General features: G+C 46.8%; 1 protein-coding gene and 1 long non-coding RNA gene across 3 annotated transcripts in view; one reads left to right on the forward strand and one right to left on the reverse strand.

The window, feature by feature from the left end:
* Positions 1–2,695, reverse strand: part of Rusc2 (RUN and SH3 domain containing 2) — a 60,517-nt gene extending 57,822 nt beyond the window's left edge. For both annotated transcript variants that reach the window (XM_074051513.1, XM_074051516.1), the window contains exon 1: positions 2,436–2,695. The gene's annotated coding sequence lies outside the window, so the exon portion shown is untranslated. The remainder of the gene's footprint in view (positions 1–2,435) is intronic.
* LOC141415408 (uncharacterized) lies at positions 1,805–3,820 on the forward strand. The gene is made up of 2 exons (XR_012440385.1): positions 1,805–1,913; positions 3,485–3,820. It is a non-coding gene; the product is annotated as an uncharacterized lncRNA (long non-coding RNA).
* Positions 3,821–9,852: the final 6,032 nt, after the last annotated feature.

Consider the following 9,852-nt stretch of genomic DNA (forward strand, 5'->3'; position numbering starts at 1 on the left):
GTGTATGAGTAACAGGAAAAAGGCGAGTTATTGTCCTAAATTTGCAGGCAAACCCCAGAGGGAAAAAATAGAACACATAAGCCTCCCTATGAACTATGGTTGCTAGATTTAGCAAGTAAAAATATAGAAGTCTCTGTTGTTTGTCAGAATTTCAAATTTAACCAGGCATCCTGTATTTATCTGGCAATGCTCTGAAGTATTGGAAGTAAGGAGAAAATAAATAATCCAGGGTGTTCTGGAGTTACATTAAAAATGCAGTGGTTACAAATGATGGAAGGGGTGAATCTAATTAAGATACAGTGTAAGCACATATGCAAATGTCAATGAATGCTGCTGTACAACTAATATATGCCAATAAAAATGTAAAAAACCAAAGCACTTACAAAAAAATTGTATGGCTTAATCCAGTTTAGGAGCCCCTCCCCATACTGGGTTTCTGTGATTTAGCTTTTAAAAGACATGTCAGAGGGAGAGAAAAATCAAAGCCAGAAATGGGTGAGGACATATCCAGCCTCCAGTTAAGGCAGGCTTGGCTTCAAACAGGGACCTTAAACACTAACAAAAATCAGAGGAAAGCAGGAGGTAACTGTGGTAAGTGCCCCAAGGCTAGGCAGCGGAGCAGCAGGGGTAACAGAACCCCAAGAACACTGATTGGACCTGCTTGTCTTTCTGCTAAACCACACTTCTGTTTAACATCTACCAAACCTCTTAAGAAACTCTCACCACTTTTAAAAATTTTATTTTTTGCAATGCTAGTGATCCAAAGTGGGGACTCATGCCAGGCAAGTGCTCTGCCACGAAGTTACGTCCCCAGCCCACCTCAATCATTATTTTCATTTGCTAATATTTGAGCCTCATTTAGAATAATGCTACTATTCGTTAGGCAACCACTTCCTACTGAGAGACTCCTGTATCTTTGCAGCCACTGGTTTCATCATTCAGCAATAACACTTACTCCCCTTGCAGCCTGGGCCAAATCAGAGGTCCCTTGGCCCTCCCTACCTCAAAAATGAATCTGCTCAAATTACTCTCCTAGGAATTAACAAAACCAGGTTCCAGGCTCTCTGTTCTTTGAGAATTCCATCTTTAAAAGGCCTGTGTTCTTGGTGATGATTGACACTGTTCACATAGTGGTGAGCCTTGCCTGAGTCTGATCCAAAATAAACAGTCCAATAGATCATAATAGAGAAGCACTTAGGAAACTTTAACATCTCTACCACACATGGCTTGCATGGGGTGTCTATCCCTCCAGTGTCTAAGGCAGGGGGTATCTAGGGCCTAAAGGGTAAAAAACTGAGGTCCTTCACTCCTTCAACCTGTCCTGAAGCTCCAGCTCCTCAGTTACATGGAGTCAGCTTTAAGGGCTGGCCTCCAGACTTCTTCCCCAGAGGGAGCAGCTAGTCTCCAGGGGAAGAGGAACAGTAACCCAGGACAAGTTCTTTCAGGATTATCTGGGTAACTTCTAAGGTTCAAACCAATAGGAATTTCTGCAGCCCCAGGCCTGCCTTGAAACAAAACAAAACAAAAACCATAAACAAAAAGCAGCCAATACATAGAAGCTTTAATGTAAATGATGGGAGATGGATGAATGAAAAGGCTGGGTATACTCCTACACTGAAAGATTGAAATACTCCTCCAAATGCTCTTCCTATCACCCCCCCCCGCCCCCCATTTTATGAAAGGAGACACCATTCCCACTAAATCACTCTGCCCACAGCCTTCACATTGGGTTCACCCATTCACTCGTCCCACCCATAAAATATTTAATAAGAGCTACCACGTGCCAGGCACTGTGCCAGGGACTGGGGAAACAAAAATGAAGAGTGCACAGTCCTTGCCTCCAGGGCGGTCCCCCTATGTCAGCAGGGCCAGCGTGGCGGTCCACAGCTGGATTACTGTGCCCTTCGCAGCAGGTGAGTGCAGCAGCAGGGGACAGGCGAAATGCCAACCCAAAGGTTTTCCCCAGGTAAAACTGGATGAGAAAGGGAGAACCGACGCTGGAGCCGAGTAGAGACTAACTGGGAGCCAGGGCGCAAAGGCGCGGAGGGCGCAGGAGACCGAGGCGGCAGCTGCGGTCGCGGGCCAAGGTGATGGGCGGCCGCGCTCCTGCATCGCGGTCACAGGAGATTTGGCTGCAGTAATGACTACTGGGCGCGAGACTGTCGGGGGACTGTCCCCAAGGGGACAGTTGGAGTAGGATCTGGGGTGGCGCCCGAAGGACTGGTTGGTGCTGAGGATCTGAGGTTTCCGTGGACCTTGGAGCCGAAGGATCCGCAGAAGGAAGTGGGGGCGAGATCTGTCCAGAGGGAGGGAAAGGGCAGGGAGAGTGGGGCGGAGGGCGAAGGGCTGAGGCCCAGGACCGGGTTAGCGGGCTGACAGGGGGCCTTGTCCTAAGGGATCCAGAACCCCGCCAGCCTCGGGAGAGGCGCTCCTACCTCGCTTCTCGCCTTAACCTGGTCCTTCCGCACGGGCGGCAACCCCGGTGGCGGCAGCGGCGTTTCGCGCACTCCAGGGGTCGCGGGGCAGCCGGTGCACGCCGGCGCGCCCCTCCTCTCCAGACGGCTTGGTAACGCCCGGCCCCCCCCCCCCCCCGGCAGGCGTGGCGCCGATGGTCCGATCTGGGTTGCCCTCTGGCCGCCCCTCTGCCCTGCGCGTTGGTTGGGCCCGCTGGGCCCGTGGTCTCGCCTACCCTCCCCCGCGCCCGCAGCGATGGGCGCCGCCGGAGTCACGCGCAGCGCTTTCCCTCGAGGGGAGCGGCTGCGCTGCGGCCCAGGCCCCGCCTTCTGTGGCCTCCGCCCCGCCCCTATGGGCGGTGCTGCCGCCGCGCGCCGGGGGTGCTGGAACCCCCCGAGGCTGGGCTAGCCGGGTTGGCGGTGGTCCCAAGGTGGGCGTTTGTGGGCATCTAGGCTCGCTGGAGTATCGATCTCATGAAGAAATTCTTTTTAAAACGACCAAAAGCGAAGGCCTGACCTCCTCTGAGACCGACTGACTCGGTCTGGGGCGTGGTGGAGGCTGGGGGAACCTCCTGCGTTGCCAGGGTTAGGAAGCCTTGGTAGAACCTGGAACCCACGCGCCTGCTGCTTCAGGACGGGTTGGGGGACAGGGAAGGTGCCTAGGACTCCTACCGGGGACAGGCGGGCGGTGGGAAGAGCCAGGCTGTGTGACAGAGCCTGACACCTGGTGCTCTAGGATTCACAGCCTTGTGGGGTCACAGTGAAGGAAGCAGACAAATGTCACAATGAAATGCAACCCTCCTCAGGTTCACAAAAGTGGGAACTGAGTTTTGAAGAAAATGGGACGTAAAGTTTTGTGGAATGCTAAGAGGTCCTTAAAGTGTTTTGCTGAAAGCACTGACTCTTTTCTTGGGTGGGTGAGTGAACTAAAAAGCAGGAGAAAAGCTTGGCATCCTTGCCTCAGTTTTGTGTCTGACTTTGCTCTAAGCCATTTTTCTTTTCAATCACTTTGTAATCACCTTGGAATCCAGGAAGAATAGAAATGACAACATCTTTAAGACAAGGGACCAAAACTACCCCTAAGGAACAGTAGAGCTTCATCAGAATAGACCATCTGCCAGGCAACAGTGGCTCCTGATAACAACTCCAGGTCTCTCAAACAATAAGGACTGAGATAATGACCAACCAGACCACACCTGTGACTAGGTCTGCTTAACTATGCATACCTTTTGTCATGTCTGAATTCTCTATTTAAAGCTAAAGCTCATTTCTGTACCCTGAAGATGATTGAAGATGAGCCCAGTGCTTACTCTGCCTCTTCCAACTGCATCTGGAAGCTGTGTAATAAATCTTTTCTCTGCTCTTCACCATATCTCTTTATTTTGTGTATTGGGGCAAGTGGACAGACCTGACATGGGGAAACCCAGGAGTTTGGCCTTGGAGCCAAAAATGCTGGTTTCAGAATCAGCATGTGCAAAAGGACAGAGAGGCAAAATAACTGGTAGGATTGACGTGTGGAATACCATGGAGAAAAACCCAGGAGAGATGGTCAAGAGGAAAAGAGCCTCCTATGACATAAAGAGTTGAGACTCATCCTGTAAACAGTGGAGAGACTGAAGGACTTTATGCAGAGGCAAAAATTGCACCATAAGTTCAAATTTCAGAAACAAAAGTCCAGAGGACTTAAGTGAGGGTGAAATGGAGAGGGCTGGGTATGCCAGCAGGGAACATTGGGGAGCTACGTATTTATACAGTGTGATCTCTCAGTTAAATGGACCAGGAAGGGGACTTAAACTAATTACAATCCCATCCCTGAGAATTTGGAATGAGGAGCAAGAGAGCTAGACACCTACTAATGGTTAGACTTGTAATGGAAATCTGAGAGCTATGGGTAGCTATATTACTTGGCCAAATGGCCTGAGTAACCAAGAAAACCAGTTTGTTGAGGAGGATCAATCTGTTGTTCAGAGAAAGCCAAGTCCAGACACAAAAGAAATGACTCCCCCTAGGTCTTGGGGTCCTCTAGCAACTGGTTCTGAGACAGGCTAGTAAAGAGAAATAACCCATTAAATAAACAAGATGTCCTCATGCCAGACTTTTTTTTTTTCACTATTCCCCAGCATGGCCCTGGGCCATCTCTAGAATAATAAATCCCCTCTAAGTTGTAAATACCCTGGCAGTCAAAAAAATCTTTGCAAGATAGTGTCCAAAGGGGCACCTCTGAGTTGATTAGCATGGTAGGAAAAAAAAAAGGTCTGCTCCAAATTTGACCTTAGGCAAAGTCCTCTACTTAAGACATTATGAATATTGGTCACATCTCTCATATATACAATTAAAGACCTCAAAATTAGTGTAAGCACATGAGCAGAGTACCTTATGTTATAAGACTGTGTTAATTAAACCTGCCTGCCATGATAGCCCCCTCCCTAAGGACTGCCCAGATTTTTTCCACCTTACAACTAATAAATTGGCCTTAAAGAGATTAATGCTTCTGTGTCACCTGGCAAGAGCCCATCTTCTCTGGGGTGTTTCTCCTATTTTTCCTTTTTTGTTTCAATAAAGTTTTGCAATTTGTGTCTCCAGTTGTCTGTTAAAATAACACAAGAACTTGGGATCTTCTGAACTAGTGTCTTCTTAGATCACTCAGCCTGGTAACAGTTTCCCTTCTTACTGAGTCCTATCTTAATTCTTACTCTGCTGGGTTCCTTCCTTCTTTCTTTCCCTCTTCCCTCTCTCCTAATATTTGGCTTCAAGTAGTATAAATTACTTCTTATTTGTGTTAAAGGATAATTTTCAAAAATATAAAATCACAAACTTTATACAAATATAAAATGAACATATTTCAAACACCCAAATGTCTTGAATGACTTAAAGTCACTAATTAATGAGGGAAACAGTAAGATATTAAAACAGGTTCAATAGAAGGCTGAGATAGGGAGGATTGTGGTTCAAGGCCAGCCCAGGCAAACAGTTTATGATAACCAGAGCAAAATGGACTGGCAGTGTGGCTCAAGTGGTAGAGTGCCTATGTTATGTGTCGGTGTTGAGGGTCCTCGCCTTCACAGGCCAGAGAACTGGCTGGTGAGGCAGCTGGTTGATGAGCCAAAGCCAGTATATATAAAGTGGGATTTATTAGAGAGAAAGGAAAGGCTTCTAGAGAAGTGCAGTGTGTTAGGTTCCTGGCATTCTTGGGGTGGGCAGAAGTTCCCGAGGCTAGCACTGAAACCAGACCCCATGATTTATGACTGCTTGTTTCTCCCTGCCTGATTGTTTCTCGGCTTGCAAAACAACTCAGAAACATCCAGTTACTCAACTAGCCAGGCATGTTGACCTGTTCCATCTGGTGATCGCAGATAATCATAGATCAGAGACTCTCTCCCTGCCCTGTGGCTTGGTCCCTCCTATAAAGCCCACTACCCATTTTCAGCCAAGCCGCTTCACTCTGAACCCAAGAGTGACAGCCCTGTGTTCTGGTTCCAATAAATCTTTCTTTTCCACACGTGTCAATGGTCTTTATTCGGCAGTACCTTACATCTGGTGCTGAAACCCAGGAGAGGTTAACAGGACGCTCCAGCCTGGGGCTGGTCCCTTGGCCTTCATGTCCTGCCCTCTCCCAAACCCAGACTGCTGAATTGACCCCACATGCCTTTGGACTGCGGACTTTGGACCTTACTGCCTTGCTGGCTTTCCCATCCATCATTAGCCTCTCTCTTCCACTGCTCTCCACCTGACCTACTCCTCAGACTCGGTGTCACCCTCCTGCCGGGGCTACGTGCTCTGCCTGGTCCTGAAGTTGTAGTTACACCAGTACACCTCTCCTGCCTGCTGGGGCATCCACTGCTAAGCATGGGGACACCTGGCTAACCAGTTGGGACATTTCCTGTTGGATGGCAACCCCGGCTGGGGACGCCCGCCCTTGGGAATCCATTTGGGTGACACTCCCACTCTCTCTCACTCTCTCTCTCTCTCTTGCTCTCCCTCCCTGATTTCCTTTCCTCCGCCTAGGGTGAGAGTTCAACAGCTCCTCCTCCTTCTACATTATGGGGACCTCCCACTCTACATTAGACATGTTCCCTGGAATGCCTTCTCTGTACCCTCCCCCTTGGTCTCCAAGCCAATATAAAACCTAAGCGACTGATCTATGACTGCAACACTGTTTGGCCTCAGTATAAGCTAGACAATCATTCAAAATGGCCTGAAAATGGTACTTCTGATTTTCACAGACTTCTAGATCTTGATAATTTCTGCCATTGCAATGGCAAGTGATCCGAAATTCCATTCAATCCAAGCTTTTCTTTCTGCTCTCAACCCTTCCTGCTCCAACCTTGTAATGCTGTTCAAATCCTCCTTGCCAGCAACAAACCCCTCTTCAAAGTCTCTGTCTCTCCTTCCCACTTGTTGGAAATGTAGGCCCCAAAAGTGACCACGTGGAGAGGGGGTGGGAGAGGGAGAGAGCAGAGAGAGAGAGAGAGAGAGAGAGAGAGAGAGGCAGGTGCTTATATACCCCTCAGTGAGACTCAGCATGATCTGATTGGTTAGGATCTTATGGTTCATGCTGATTGGAGGTTGGGGCAGAAGGAGGATTCAAGTTAGACTTGAGGCAGGACCGTGACCCTGGGAAATGGAAGCTTAAGGGTGCAGTAAGAACTGAAACCCATCGGCACCATTATTGCCAACATTCCTCCCTTTTTTGTTTGTTAAGGAAGGGGGGCGTTGTGTTCACTCTGACTTCTTCAAGATGGCAAAGGGTGGCATAGGGGGAAGGGAGAGTTAGTTGGCAAACAATGTTGGGTTGCTGAACCTCATGATGGTGTACACCCAGGCTCCGAAAATGAAGATTTCCTCTTCCCTGAAGTTGATGAAGGTCCCTTGCAGCCACAGGTCATAAAGAGTCTCGAGCCAATCCTCTGATCTCTGCATGGTGGGTATCAGCCAACTATCCTTGCATTTTGGAGAGGTTGGTATCCCTGGAGGCACAACTGGTTAAATTTTTGATTAGCAAGAGCAGACATGTAGCATGACACAAGGGAGGAAGCTTAAGAATAGGAGAGCGAGAACACAGGCATTAGGATGGGCATTGGCCAGGGGAACCACTGTGAAATGTTCTTCCCTAGACAATTTCAAGAGTCCTCCAACTACAGAGAGAGAAATGGGTGGCCATACATTATCTAAGACCCAAACAAGAATATTAGGAGGAGCATAAAAAGGTGTCTGTTCAGGGACTGCATACCTAGGGATCTAAATTCTGCAAAATCCTTTAACTGCCAGGAAAGCTGTAAGCTGTCTTATGGTATGGGGGTTGGGAAACGGAAGATTGGGTTGATGCATTTATGATTCAGGGAGTGAGTCTGTCCCTTTAAGGCCACACCTAGGTAGGTGACCTGTGGGAGGCAGGGACTGTCAGGATTTAAATGTAACACTTTTGGATAAAAGAGAGTTTTAGCTCATTATTTTATATAAATTGACACTTTTAACCTTTTAAATGTTTGTACCATATTTAGATAAAGTATAAAATAACACTGTTACAAGGTGGTCATTTAAGACACATAAGCAAATATGTAAATGAACTCTGATTTAGTAGTACTTAAAGCTTGACAAGATCGGCAGAAAACACGAATAATTTCTTTGATAAAATCTTTCTCTGTAATGGTTTTTTGTAGATGTTACTCAGAGCAGAACAATATTAAGATAACCTTGTTATTTCATAGACATAGAGAATTTTATTTTAGTTTGACATGACCCTAAAAATCTTTTAGGCAACTCTTAGATTACATTCAACTTTAACTTTATCACACACCAAAGCTTTTATTATACACTTTTCAAACTTACTCAGACCTTCATACAACATACTAAACCCTTTGATGGTTTGTCCTCATCTTTCCTATTTGAAACAATCTTTAGGACAAACCCTTCTTTACAAAATCCCTTCTCATCCAAAAAAACCATTCCTTTTTCCTTTAACTTCTCAAAAAATGCATTTATTACCCATCTATATCCTTTCCAGTTGTTTACTTTGTAACTTGTATTTTAAAATTAACTTTTATAAGAATTTTATTATAGGGGCTGGAGTAACTAATTAGTAGCCCTTATTGTTTTCAGGAATAGGCATAAGGCCTGATCATCACTCAGGCTTGAGGGGATATTGTTTTAGGTGTGGAAACTGTGAGGTATTTTTGAGTTTTATTTGAATAGGGACAGGCGTCCTGGCTCACCCAACACTCACCTCATCAGTCCACACTGTGGAATCTATTTGTCCCTGAAGGAGGGGCAGCAGAGATAGCTGCCTGGGGGGAGGAGAATTTGAGCTTTTAATTGAGATAGTAAATCCTGTTCCAGCAGGGACACTGGAGTTTCAGGTACTATGGGGAAAGAGTGAATAGGAGGTATCCCCAAGAGCAGACCAGAGGCCAGGTAAACTAGAGCTCTAGGGGCTAGCCAGATTTGCTCCGAATGATAACTTTTGTCATTGGACCAGGGACCAGGAGAAAAAGATAAAACAGAGAAACAGGCTCCACTGTCTAGGAGGAAAATGACCTTTTGTTTTTCTGCCATTATGGCTCCTCAACATTGATGCCAATAAGTGGAGTGTGGACAGGAGGCTGGGACCCATCAATACATAAAAGGTGGCACCTCACCTTCCATCTGGTGACGGGGGGCACTTAGACCTCCAGTGGTTACCCTTGCAGAGGGCAGGGTCCCAGTTGGGGGCGGGGCTGTCTCCCAGGCTGTCCCCCCTTAAGCATTCTCTGCAGAAGTGCCCCTCCTGCCCACCACAGTAGCAAGTTCAGGATACAGGCCCCAGTCAGGTGGGGCCCTCTCTAAGAGCAGCAATGAGGCCATGGTGTCTCTTATCTTTTTCTCTCTTGTTAGTAAGGTCCCGGACATACAGACGTAGCCATAAATACAGACATGGCTAGCTGTATTACTTGGCTCAATGACTTTTCCCTTCAGCCACAGTCTGAGTTTTTACAAATATCTGGGGCTGACTGTTAGAAATTTATCTTTGAGGAGAACCTCTCTCACCTGTGACTCTGAGTCCACCGTGGTATGCTTTCTGATAGTGTCCTTAAGATGCTGTAGAAAAGTAAGAGAATTTTTTTTTAAGTTGTTGCTGTAAAGTTGTTATTTTACATTGACACCTGACACTCTGGAGAGCAAGTCTCTGAACTGTTCTGGGCCTCAGTTTCCTCACTTGAAGAATGAGGGATCTGGTCTAGGTTAAACTGTTTTTCCACTATGAAATGGCTGAAGTGACATTAATGCCACTTATCTTCTTTACCATTTTTTAATTTTTTTTAGTAATGCTGAGGAATTGAACCCAGGGCTTTGCACATGCTGGGCAGACATTCTCCCATTGAGCTACTTCCTCAGCCCCAAATATTATTATTATTATTTTTTT

Source organism: Castor canadensis, chromosome 13, assembly GCF_047511655.1.
Source record: "Castor canadensis chromosome 13, mCasCan1.hap1v2, whole genome shotgun sequence".
NCBI lineage: Eukaryota > Metazoa > Chordata > Mammalia > Rodentia > Castoridae > Castor > Castor canadensis.